This window comes from Pogona vitticeps, chromosome 1 (assembly GCF_051106095.1).
Source record: "Pogona vitticeps strain Pit_001003342236 chromosome 1, PviZW2.1, whole genome shotgun sequence".
NCBI classification, from domain to species: Eukaryota; Metazoa; Chordata; class Lepidosauria; order Squamata; family Agamidae; genus Pogona; species Pogona vitticeps.
This window is the reverse complement of record NC_135783.1, coordinates 278,922,470-278,935,833: the sequence shown is the minus strand read 5'-3', so window position 1 is coordinate 278,935,833 and position 13,364 is coordinate 278,922,470. Positions and strand designations below refer to the sequence as shown.

The following is a 13,364-nucleotide window of genomic DNA, read 5'->3' as shown; positions in this document are numbered from 1 at the left end:
TCTTTCACCTCCATCTTATAACAAACGTTTAATGTAAGCTAGGCTGACAGAATGTCTCCCAAGGAGCCTTATATTTATATGAAAATATTTTTGAACTGGGGTTTTATTTTTTCAGACTCTTCTGTTGAAGGTAATGTTGAACATCTCATGATAAAGGTGCTAAACTCTGAGCTGAAATAAAGGAAAATGATATATTACTAGTCAATTAGAGCTCATAAGATGCGAATCACTGCAAAATGAACAGACCTGAAGAAACAGCATGTGAAGCAGTCAAAATGGGTTCTGAAACAGTAAGCTGGCTGATACTTGAAAGGCCCAAAGGCAGCTTTGCAAAGCAATGAATGCTTGTATTCGGTAACAATATGATACATACTGTAAGCTGATGAAGAGTTGGTGTTGCTGTGTTTCTTTAGTAATTCCTTGACATTTCTCCTCATATTGTTGTTATATGCCATCAAGTCAGAATTGACTTATAGCAACCCTAAGGCGTTCAAGGTAAGTGTGATATTTCAGGAGTGGTTTTACCAATGCAAAACCCCAGCAGGTTTCCATGGCTGAGTGGGAATTCGAACCCAGGTTTCCTGAGTACTCATCCACTACAGTACTCTATTCACAACACCATACTGGATGTCTCCTAGCCTCATATAAGGTTTATTAAAAGATATTGCAAAATCAGATTGTCTGTTCTTTAGGTTCAGTCATTTTAAAAAAATCTTTAGTCTACTGATATTAGGAATAAAAAACTAGATAAACAAAGCAGGGTGTATATGATTTAAATCAAATTGATTTGAATCACAATTTAAATAAAAAATGATGTTTTGATGATTTAAATTAAAAATAATAATTTTTATGATTTAAATTGTGATTTAAATCAAATTTATTTTTGTCCATCCTGAAACAAAGATAACATATGCTTTTCTTATTATATACTAAGTATATGTGTGTGTGCAATGTGCAAATTACAAGAAGCCAGATTTGGGAAGAAAAACTTCCTAACTGTTGGAGAGGTATGACAATGGAACCAGTTATCTTGGGATGGAGTGTGCTCCAACACTGGAGGCATTTGAGAAAAAATTAGATAGCCGTCCGTCAGATATACTTTGATTTGGATCCCTGCATTGAGCTGGGGGTTGGACTCGATGTCCTGATAGGCCTCTTCCAAGTCTATGATTTTATCTTCTTATGATTCTGTGTGAAGCTTTTCATGCAGGAAATGTAATTTCATATGCTAGACCTGTTTCAGATCATGGGGATGGAGGGGAGGCTTTTTTCAGGAAGAGGAGTGACTGGGATGTCAGAGAGCAGGACCCATGTCACCAAAGTCTTGGAGGAGTGTGAAAATAGCTCCCAGTTTTTCTGGGGTTGTCCATTCTTGCTTTATTGTATGGGGGGAAATGAACAGTTCATAATACTAAGAAAGGTGGTGCTTCCCTTCATCATTTTGAGGTGAACTTCACAGGTGAGAAGATTATATTTAAAAATTCATTGTTCCCTAATAATTCAGTTCTTTCAGATTCTCATTGGGTTTTGGGCTCCGTTTATTGAAGATTTTGGGAAGACGATTGTGGTCTTATGTAAAAAATAAAAAACTTAAGGAATCATTGGCAGCTATCTTTTCGTATGCTGCTGTGGCAACTGCCCACGTCACTCATGTCACTCATATTCATGAGCTGATTTGCATGAACCTATGAGAGGGCTGGAGAGGTGGAGTCAGCAGCAACATGAGGCTTGGCGGGAGAAGGAGGAGTCAGATAGGGCTGGTTAGGAAGACAGGGTTATTCAGACAGATAGGGCTGGTTAGAAAAATAGATAGAGAGGATGCTAATGAAATTGCAAACGAAAAGAACTATGCTGAAGGAACTCTTGATGAATTACTTATTTATACTGAATATCTGAAAAACTTCTGTTACTACTCATTCTGCTTCACTTCAATAAATAAGTTCTGTTTCTGTTCACAAGACAAGTGTTCTGTATACATCATTTATATTGTGGATTGAAGTACTTCACTGGTGGCAGCGAGAAGAAAACGTGATGTGCACCTTTGTGAGGGAATAACAAGTAGGGACCAAGTGAGTAAATGTCACAGCTGCCCGTTCCATTTTTATTTCACTGTTTTTCATGTTTCTGTATCCTGAAGTAAAAACAATGTAAGCTTTGCAACTTATCAAGCATGGAACCAAGAAAGTATATCACCAGACTCTGCTTTCTCACTCATTTCCATCTTCAACTGTATAAATATTAACATTCCTTGCCCCAGCAGTAATGAAATAATGTCTGCTGATGGATGAACATGGACAGTCCTTGTCACAGAATTAAGATCTGCAGAAATCTCAGCTGAATTTTCAGCTGTTCTTTTGTCCACTATGGTTACCCCTCCGTCCCACATTCCCACTATCAAAGTGGAGGCATCAACTGTCAGGAAATCAAACGAGGAAAGACTGTAATCCTCATTTCTGTACACCTCATCAAAGACAGCTCTGGTTACATCTCCACATCGAAGTGTGCCGTCATGGCTCAGGGACAAAAGATGAGCAGGATTAAATGGAGAAAAATACATACAGTTAACAGGTTGACAGTGGATCACAAAGGAATGAACAGGCTCTTCCAGTCTGCTGTCCAAATTCCAAAGACCAATTTGTCCCCACTTGTCTCCTGCTGCTACCAGGGTTGTGCTTTCAGATGGATGGACTGCCACAGAATAAATTCAAGTTTTGACTACTTTTGCTACACAATATTCTCTGAGGACCATTTCACGCAGTCTAGCCTTGTAACTTTCTAAATTACGTATAGTTTTCTCATTCTTCTGGGGTTCTACCTTACTGATTTTCACCCACATATCCAGGAATCCTTCGATGGCCTCAGTTCTTTGTTCTTGATCTGTAGGTATCATCTGAAGAGGTCCAGGTGGCAAACGGGGATGTTCTTCAACTGAAAGTTCTGTATGTCCTGGTGTTTCTGGCAAGGGAGCACCCATGGGATCTATTCTTTGCAAATGCAAGGACCTTCGACACGTTTGCTCAGCTTCTTCCTTTGAAGGCTTAACTCTTTTTATTCCATGTGACTTTCTTTTGACTGTCATTTCACGAAGTCTTGCAGCTGACTCAAACAGCTTCAAAGAAGCAAAAAATTTAGCATTCTCTGTAATATTCTTTAGTCTCTTCCTCTCATAAGCTGATAACTCCTTGGATTCTTCCTCATTGTTTGTATCACTCTCCAGATCCTCGTCGCTCTCCAAATCACCACTGCTGGCTGCTACAACTGAAGCAGGTACATGAGATTCCTTGTCAGCTACAACCTCCGACACAACCGCACTGATCTGGGGGCTTGAAGGATGGTTACAGGCTTTCTTGACTTTGCAATCTGTAGCTGGGGACTCTTCAGAGCTAGAAAAATTTTCTAGCAGACGTTTTTGAGGAAACACACACCTTGTGCATTCACTCTTATTGAAAGGCAGAGGCTTGAGAACAACTCTTGCTTGTTTTATTGAAGTCTTGCTTTTCAAAGGGCCTTCTGGAAGACGTGTCTCTGGTTTTTCTTTTGGTGTTTTTTCTTCCTGCTGCACTGGGTGGCTCAGCACTGCTTCTTTGGCCTTCCGCGGCTTCCCACCTGGTGCCTGCTCTGCTTCCATGCCGGTCTCCTTGCCGCCCCCCCGTGACGCTCCCTGCCCAGCCGCCTTTCCCGCGTGCGGCAGCAACACCACCAACAGCAGGTCCTGCCCAGTCATGGGGGCAGCCACGGGACACGCCACGACATGCTGGCTAAAAGTGGTTTTGTCCAGTTTTTTCTTTATATAGGTCGAGAGCACGTGGCTAGAAAATGGAACTGCGGATGAGAACACCCCCCAATGCTGCCGCCCTCCTCCAAAGTGCAGGAGAAGCAGCAGGCTCCAAGTCCAGCCCCCCTCCCAACACACAAAACAGTCACCACACAGTGCGTCATCCCCATGGCTAGTATAAATCTTTAGTGTCTGGCGTAGGAGAAAGTGGAAGAAGCCACTATGCTATGGAAGCAGCTTATAACACAATCTTGTGGAATCAAAAATGGATGACACTGTCTTCTGTTCTCACTCCACTGTGCTCTGCCCCATGCTGTTGGCACATTTCCCAACCCCACAGGCTATCTGCCACTCCAGTTTGCCTGCCAGTACAGACCAGGGTATTTGCCTACTCTCCAGTGTGACCTGTCCTCTGCTTCTCCAGTGCTGTTGACCTTTCCTGCTGGCAATCCTACTGGTCAGGGATCAATCAGTATGCCCATTATAGTAATTCCCTAGTATCTGGGTACTGCTGGCTGTTGGTGTGCACTCTTTTTGTTTGTCACGGTCTCTGGGAAGCTGCCAAAGGACATAGGAAAACCGTTTTAAAATGTTTTGCCTGTTTGTGTATTTTTAAATGGAAAATAATAACTATACAGTGGTGCCTCGCTTAATGACAATAATCCATTCCAGGAAAATCACCGTTAAGCGAAAATATCGTAAAGCGAAAATAAAAACCCCATTGAAATGCATTGAAACCCGTTCAATGCGTTCCAGTGGGCTAAAAACACACCGTCCAGCGAAGATCCTCCATACGGCAGCCATTTTCGCTGCCTGTATAGCGAGGAATCCGTCCCTAAACACAGCGGGGAGCCATTTTAATCACCCAGCGGCCATTTTGAAACCGCTGATCAGCTGTTCAAAAAATGTCATTTAGCGAAGAATCGGTTCCCAAAGCAGGGAACTGATCATCACAAAGCGAACTTCCCCCATTCAGACCATCGTCGTTAAGCAGATTTGTCGTAATGCGGGGCAATCGTAAAGCGAGGCACCATTGTATAGTATTCATATTGACTGTAGCAGAGTTCTGGATATCTGGGATTTCTGAATTTTTAACATTCCACATCCGAAGAGTTATAACTTCAAATCTAAATTTTGGTGTCAGTGCACATCCCCCCTCCTTTTTTTTAAAATCTCTGAGAACAGTGAGAAGGGTCTGTCTCAGTGGCAGAGCACCTGCTTAGCATGCATGAGGTCACAAATTCAATCCTTGTCATTTCCAGTTCAGACTAGGAAAGACTCCTGCTTGACCTGCCACAGTCAGTTGATATTGACAATGCTGGGCTAGATGGGCCAATGGTCAAACTCAATGTGATGTTGAGTCTTGTGTTCCTATGGGAAGGGGATTTACAGAGCTCCCCTTGAGAAAGTTAAGGATTCCATTGCCCAGGTTTGTGCCTTTGCGCTAAACAGCTTATCCTTGAAATGGTTCAAGGATTTGGTTACTGTAAGAGGCTCTTCTCCTACTAACTAATTTTCTTCTTACTCATCTACCTATAATATATCACCTGAGGTTCTTATATATATAGGTGTAAATCTTCGCATATTTTGTTCTTTCAGCTATGAATTGAAAATTCCAAATGTTTCCTCCCTGTTGGCTAAGAGTATGAGATTTTTTGTGCACTTTTACTTCTCAGCACTTCCTTGTGAAAAATGTATGGAAGTGTATTTTTCACAAAAGTGTTTTCTTTTGTGCAAAAGAAGTTATATTTTGCTCAGAAAATGTGTTTTGTGCAAAACTCTGAATTTTTGAAGCAAAAGATTGTGTTTTTGTACAAAATGCATGCTTTTTTGTACAGAATCCAGTAGTTTTTCTGTTAATGCTCCTCCTGATGAAAAAAAGTGCTTGCTATTTTCTTGTGGTGCAGGAATAAAAAAATCTTGCAATAGAGGACCATTTTTGCCAATTGCATTTTTCCCCAGGACACCATTTTTCATGGAGGACAAAAAAGTTTTGTCTGTAACAGCTTTTCTTACCCATCTTCCAGTGTCTTATGTGACAGTCAGTTGGGAGTTTGATCAGCCTCTTTTTTTTTACTGCCTATTGGGACTACAGAAACGAGACTGACAGGCACCTGGCAGGCCACAATGCATCCTGTATTAAGCTTCATGGGTCACAACTTGTGCAGGCTTACTCTAGCGTTATCAACTTGGGTTGTTTTCTTCCAGTACACTCCTAATGGGTTGGGTGTTGACCTCTGCAAAGCCATCTATTATTAATGGGCATTTTGGGTGGCTTTTTGGCTTATGTTTTTCTGTCTTCCTAAGAGTGACAAGTCATTTGTGGTTCTGTTACACACTAACCAATAGTGTTTGGTGAATAGTGGTCTGAGATCATTGAGGCTGTCTCATTGCAGGCAGATGTGACTCGTCATAGCCCAGGGGGATAACAGGCTAATGGTTTGTCCATAAAGCTGTGCAGTTTCGATAGTTCTCTCTGAAAATCATATGCTGCATTGTGATAACATAATGCTCTTACAAAGCTATTCATTATGCAAGCTGCTTTGGTGGACAAATTAGACATGCAGAATTGTCAGGTTTTCCCTTATTCAGAGTTTAATTAATTTAGTGTAATAAGCTGTAAGCGCATTAATATCAACAAAATACTTTGTGCTGTTATCTGTAATACTCAGGTGAAAAGCCACAAGCATTATTGTTGTTCTTTCTAACAAAAAAGACTTAGTGGTGTTATAAATAACATTCTCTAATTTATTTCAATATGCATATAACGGCAATCCCCGCCTCTGTCTCACAATTACTTTCTGCACATGCCAGTGTAAATATAAAAATGCTCGTTACAGTAGCATATTTATAAACGAATTTTTAAAATGTGCATGTTAATGTGATGTCTTGGTTTGAGTGATGTGAAAATAAAGAAGCAAAATCCCAGCAAGCGTGAGTACCAAAAGTAATGTTTAAGGTAACCTAGTGACCACAACACATTGGGTCTTACAGAGAGCAAGGCAACCAGGAGCCATGAATCAGCTTTTGGGGACTAAAGAACAGATATCAGTCTATTAGCTTTCTACCCACAGGAAAAGGCTTATAAATCTGAGCACTCAGAGCCCATCTAAGGTAAACCTGGAGATCATTAGTGTCAAGTGGGAAAACATATAATCCTTTACTCACAAAGAAGCTTACCTTTGAGATGGTCACTTCTTTGCCTCATGGTTGGCCCAGCCTGCACTTTAGATTAGGCAGTAGTTCAGCTTCCACCTCTGAATCAAAAAAAGGCTTCCTCTACTTATCCAGGGGATGGTTTGGTTGGTGTCTCGACAAAGAGTCCAGAATTTTCCTCTCTGCTCCACAGTCCCTTGAAACAGCTGTCCCTCGGAGATGTCTGTTGCTTTGTTTAGTAAAAGTACTGCTTTCTGCCCACTAACGTTCCAAAAGCAGCTTTCATGGAAATCTCGTCATTGGATTTCTTTAGAGGAGACAAGATACTTTGTGTGCTGTTTGGCTGGTATGAAGTTTAAAAATGCTTTGTAGAATGTTTGACAGAATTATTATTTAACAAAGTATCATTTCAAAGTGTCCTTTTGTTCAGATGCTTAAGATTCTTGAGATTTATGGCAGCAAGTTTTTTGCTGAGATTCATTAAGCCTAAGAGACACAGCCCCTCCAGATGCCTCACCTACAGTTGCTAATATTAGACTATCAAAATCTGTGTAGTGTGATAACAAACAGTGACTGCCCTAGAATAAGTTGTACTGTTAAAGCATATACATCAAATGTTCCCCAGAGAATTCTGAGTACGGAGTGGACAATCACCACCCAAGTTTGTGATCCAGTTCCAGTCTGCTGTGTCACAAGCACAGAGCAGTCACATTTCAGATGAATGCCTACTTACAGGGCTGAGATGTAGGCAGGTGTCAGAAGGAAGCCAGGTGTTGTGCTGGAAGGGGAGCAGAAGCAAGGGATAAAAGCAAATATCAGTTTCAAGGATAAGAGGAAAGAACATAAGGGGAGCAGGAAGGTAATGGTGACTCAAACAAAACTTCATCGCAAACAGGACCTCCTTGGTTCCAGTTGCCAGTCACCCTCTGAGATACATCAAAGTGCAGTTCTGTGGCTCCCCACATGAGGCAGCTATGCATGGCTGTAGCTTTATGGTAGCTTTCGTCCCCGATAAAACAAACAGCTTTGTATAACTTAACGAAGTTAAGATTGTTCAGAACTTCTCAACACACAAGAAGGCGGGTCAGAATCGTAGAACTGGGCTACATCTTCAGATCACGTGACAGACTGGACTAGTTTGGGTTTGAAATTTTGTAAAAAAAACCAAAATGCATGTCCTGCAAGAATTTCTCATGATTTAGAGATGATGTGATTGCCACTGTATTATTTGAACCATTGTTGCACAATCAATGCGTGCAGGTTGAATGTGGAAAATGAGATTAGAAGGGGGACTGAGACTGCAGAGGCAAATCCTGTCCCTAAACTAAATGCAGTCATTTGAAGCTCTGAACAAAGCCTACATGCCTGCAACTTTACATGTAAGGACTCTACCCCTTGCTTTTTCAGTGCTTTCCATTGTTTAACAAGAGCCTTGTAAGATCTGTTATGACCTTCAAATGAATGTATTAAGGTCAGAACCCCAGTTCTATTCCCCACCCCACTGGATGCATTCATTTGTCATCTGAAAGGGACTTTGGCCTTTCACCCTTCTTTTTCTTGTATAGAAAATCTTTGTACAAACTCCTTGTGCTTTGCAGAAAATCTGCCTTTCAGTTTGTAATTATGACTCTCTTAATTCTGTCTTACACTTATTATGGAGTCTGTGGAAAAGCCTAATTAGCATGTGATCTCTGGAGAAATGCTTTCAGAGTATATAACAGAAAGAATGCCCTTTTGTTCAAGTTGAGACTTATATTGCATTGATCTACCAGAATATATGTGGAATACAAAGTGATTTTTGTTTATTTTAACTAATTAGCTAGCCCTAAAAGTTCATGCTGGGCTCTGAGAGTCAGACTGAGACCTTTCATCTCAGAAACTGTCAATTCTTACAGTGCTTCTTTAGGAAGGGCTTTTTAATGCTTCCTGTGCAACCTGATTAACTTCACATTACAGGGCTTGTATAAAAGAGACTGTGAAGACATAATAATAATTAAAAATACATCTTTTTGTTCTTTCTGGCATTCTTTTTGGAAAGCTTCCTACCAATATAGCAATTCTTGGTGAGTGGTAATTGGTTTTTAAATCAGTGTCAAAGGAATATGTACTTGACCAAATCTGCAGCGATGTAGAAAAGGGACTTCCTTTTACATCCCTCTGCTTGGATCATACATACTAGTGAAGCAGATTAATGTTGCAAAGATGTGAGCCTAGCTTGGCATAACAAATCCTTTGTGTAAAACATATAATTTTCTCTTTTTATTTTTTTCACCCCATGAGGCACAATGATCAGTTTAGCTTCACAATATTTATAAACAGATAATTGGAGCCCATTGTTCATCTCCACTGCTTTTCAAATATGCATTTATGCTGTTAAACCAGGCACAGTGTTGGTATAATTTTTATCTCTGCATTGAATTTCTACACCATAATAGATACGTTTGCCAGGATGTTGCAGATGAGCTGTCAAAAACTGAAATGGGCCAATGTCTAGAATATAGACTTAAGATAAAAAAAGAAGATATTCTGGCTGATAGTGCTCCTTCCCATTCTTAATGGGCCTTTCCAGCTAATAACGACCTGTCATAAAAAGGTGGTGATTGTATATGTGTATCTCCTCGATAATCCTGTGCTCAATAACCTTGGACTTTTTGTTATTGAACATGGGATTATAACCCACTCTTGACTGGATGTGAAGGATATTATGTAGGATCTGCCCAGAAATAAGAAGTATATGTGCAATTATTATACTTTCTTAAAATAATTGTGTTCAAAGAGCAAGAAAACCAAACATGCAAACAGTTTTACTGATATGTCATTCCTTCCCTTTAATATTAGTTTTTTATAACAATTTTCATTACATGTACAATGAGCTCTTAAGGATGACATATGCTTGCTACCATGAATTAAAAGAAAACCTACAAGAGAGGCATTTACTTTTGATTTGGTATTTTTTCATTGATTCCTGAAAGAGAGATTTTTAAAGATGAATGTTTCATATTTAAGATGAAAGATAGGGACATTAGCATTTCTAATTTTTTTGTATTTCCCTTTTTCATTTTCATTTTTGTTCACTGTCAAATTACCTGGGGAAATTTCCATTAAATAGCATCATGAGGGCTGCTGTCAGCAGCCCATTGGAACATCCAGGAGAGGGCAGAGTGGGAATTTTGAAGTTGTAAAAGTGACTGGATTGGTTGGAATCCAGTGGGCATGCTATAGCATAAATGTTCCTTACAACAGTGGTCCCCAACCTTGGGCCTCCAGATGTTCTTGGGCTTCAGCTCCCAGAAATCCTGGCCAGCCGAGGTGGTGGTGAAAGTTTCTGGGAGTTATAGTTTAAGAACATCTGGCTTAGAGAACCACCTGGGGTCCTTTCAAGGAGAAAGATGGGAAATAAATAAATACATAAATAAAAATAAATAAATAAGACAAGGATCAGTATTCCAGACAGCCCAATCCAACCCATGCTTATTTTAGAGTAAATCTCACTGAGCTCTGTGGAATGGTGCAAACTCAGATAAAGGATTTGCCCACTCTAAAGAGTTTCTTTGTTCTGGGAAGGATATTTAGCTTTACTGTTTGTGATTAACCTTAAGACAAAGAAATGGCTGTAGAACTTGGCAAAGAAAGATTTTTGGAGGAAGGGATTGAGGACAGATGGAACTGAAAACACAGCAGAAGTCTTGGGCTTTGGAAGATAGAGTCACCATGATTGTTGGTTTGCTGTTTTGAAAAGGCAAATAGCACATTGGTGGTAGAAAGTGAATCACACTCTCTTCACTAGTTTTTCTTCTTCCATCCATGGCAGGCTCCTCCAACTCTACCTCCTCCTCTTTCCCCTTCACTTGCTCATTCTTTCACTGTAGCAGTGCCTTGAGGCCTTAAGGTGGTAAGGAAGATGAGAAGCAGTGATGATGATTGGAGAGTATGTACCCTTGCCACTTCTGCTGCAAGAAGGAACCATCTTTGGAAGGGCTGGTTGTCAAGATATTATGATCCATAGTAGAGAATTTACTCTTAGTATGTGAAACAAAGTTGACTAATAGGCATCCATCTTGAAACAGGTATGCAGCCACAGAGTCAGCACGAGGCTAATGCACTTGAAATTTGTATTGGACATGATGTAATGTCTGGGGGAATACATCAGGCGATGTGCCCAGTGATTGGCTATTCAAACTATATAATTGCTGCATACTATGGTGCTGTGTGGAGTATTGTGTTGGAGAGGTGCTTCACGAAGTCCTGTCCTTTTATTTAAAGAAAGTGTATTATTAAGTCTGTTGACTGTTGTGCATGGTTCCATTGTACATAGTCTGTGAATGCACTGCTGGTAGCAGTGTTGGTAAATACACTTCTAGTGTCTCTGGGAGTCTCTTTGCTGTCAACATGGAAAACTGACTTGTCTTGGAACCATCTCCCACACCTCAAATCTTGACACTGGCTTGTGTGTGTGTGTGTGTGTGTGTGTGTGTGTGTGTGTGTGTGTGTGTGTGTGTGTGTGTGTGTGTGTGTGTGTGTGTGTGTGTGTGTGTGTGTGTGTGTGTGTGTGTGTGTGTGTGTGTGAGATTTTGATAGCTGGCTCAGATGACTCTCTTGCAAGAACTCCTACCTTGCCACCGCTTTTTTTGGAGTGATTTAAAGATTTCTTTAGGGCTTCCATACAAATACCAGAAAGAATGTGATTGGGGAATAATGAAACAAACAAATAAAAAAGAGCTGGTTCTTTACATTTTTAGTGAAAGGACTGGTGCATAAATGATGTGAACATGAAAGAGACACTATCCTGAAAAAAATCTGAAATGAAACTAAAACTAAAGATTTCGCCATGCACATCCATATCAGCGATGTTTACTTTTGAAAGACATGATAGTGATGACCAAAAAATGTTTGGCCACAGAGTTTTTTAAAGAGTAGGTTTTTCAAGTGCTCAGGCACAGCTGCTACCCTGTTTCCCTGAAAATAAAACCTACCCTGAAAATAAGCCCTAGTATGATTTTTCAGGATACTTATAATATAAGCCCTAGCCCAGAAATAAGCCTCAGTTAAGTAAAACCCTGCCCTCTACCATTGTGCAGCAACCAGAAGAAGATGACATGACTGTAATATAAAACATCCCCTGAAAATAAGCCCTAATGCGGTTTTTGAAGCAAAATTTAATATACCGTATTTTTCCATGTATAAGACTATAATTTTGTCTAAAATCTTTAGACTAAAAATTGAGGGTTGTCTTATACACGGAAGTAAGCTGAGGAGAGAACAAAACCAAGTGGAGGGGAAAGCAGGGATCAAAGCTATCCTTCAGCATTTTGATCCCTTCCCCCCCACCCTTGCTAAGCCCCACTTAGATTTCTTAATTTTGGATTAGAAAGGAGGGCATCTTATACATTGAAAAATACAGTAGGACCCTGTCTTTTTTGGGGGAAACATGGTAGCAATGTTGGGATAATGGACATACTGGCAATTGTTTAAGGGTTTGCTTAGACAGACTGTCTTAATGCTGGTGGCAAATATCTAGTAGCTAAAATCTGCTTTGTAGCAGCCACAAAAAGTGATGTGCACAGCCAGTGGCTAGCAGCTTGATACTGCCACCCTTCCCGTGTTCTATACCCTATTGTACTGAATGCATTGATAGAGCTTAAGTTGTAACAATTGACTTGCACCATCCGTGAATCAGCTTACGTTGTTCTGGATGAAAACTAAATCAGATTTCTGTCAGCTGGGCGTGGAATCTCCAAATCTAAATGTTCAGAAAGAATTTTATGAATTTTGATTATCTGGATCTAATAAAGGTAGCTGGATAGCTGGCTGGATAGGCCAGTGGTTTAGGTATCTGATTGCCGAGCCAGAGGTTGGGAGTTCAATTCTCCACTATCTTTCCTGTGAATACAGCTTTGTGTGGCCATGGGCAAGCTGCACAGTCCAAGGGTGCCCACAGAATAAGGGAATGGTAAACCACTTCTGTGTGTTTTTTACCTAGAAAACTTCTGGAACGGGTTGCCATAAGTCAGAGTCAGCTTGATGAAATGTGATATTGTGTTATATGTATATATGTATATATGTATATATGTATATATGTATATATATATATAAAGGTAAAGGTTCCCCTTGACAATTTTTTGTCCAGTTGTGTTCGACCCTAGGGGGCGGTGCTCATCCCCGTTTCCAAGCCATAGAGCCAGCGTTTTGTCCAAAGACAATTTTCCGTGGTCACATGGCCAGTGCGACTTGGACAAGGAATGCTGTTACCTTCCCACCGAGGTGGTCCCTATTTATCTACTTGCATTTGCATGCTTTCGAACTGCTAGGTTGGCGGGAGCTGGGACAAGTGACGGGCGCTCACTCCGTCGCGTGGATTCGATCTTACGAGTGCTTCGTCTTCTGACCCTGCAGCACAGGCTTCTGCGGTTTAGCCCGCAGTGCCACCACGTCC

General features: G+C 40.6%; 1 protein-coding gene and 1 pseudogene across 2 annotated transcripts in view; one reads left to right on the top strand and one right to left on the bottom strand.

Moving 5' to 3' along the window:
* NAV2 (neuron navigator 2) overlaps window positions 1-13,364 on the top strand; it is a 676,025-nt gene that overhangs the window by 66,508 nt on the left and 596,153 nt on the right. The gene's annotated exons all lie outside the window — the stretch shown is intronic.
* On the bottom strand, window positions 2,208-3,628 carry LOC110073510 (WD repeat-containing protein 76 pseudogene; annotated as a pseudogene). The gene has a single exon (XR_013540853.1). The product of XR_013540853.1 is annotated as a WD repeat-containing protein 76 pseudogene (transcript).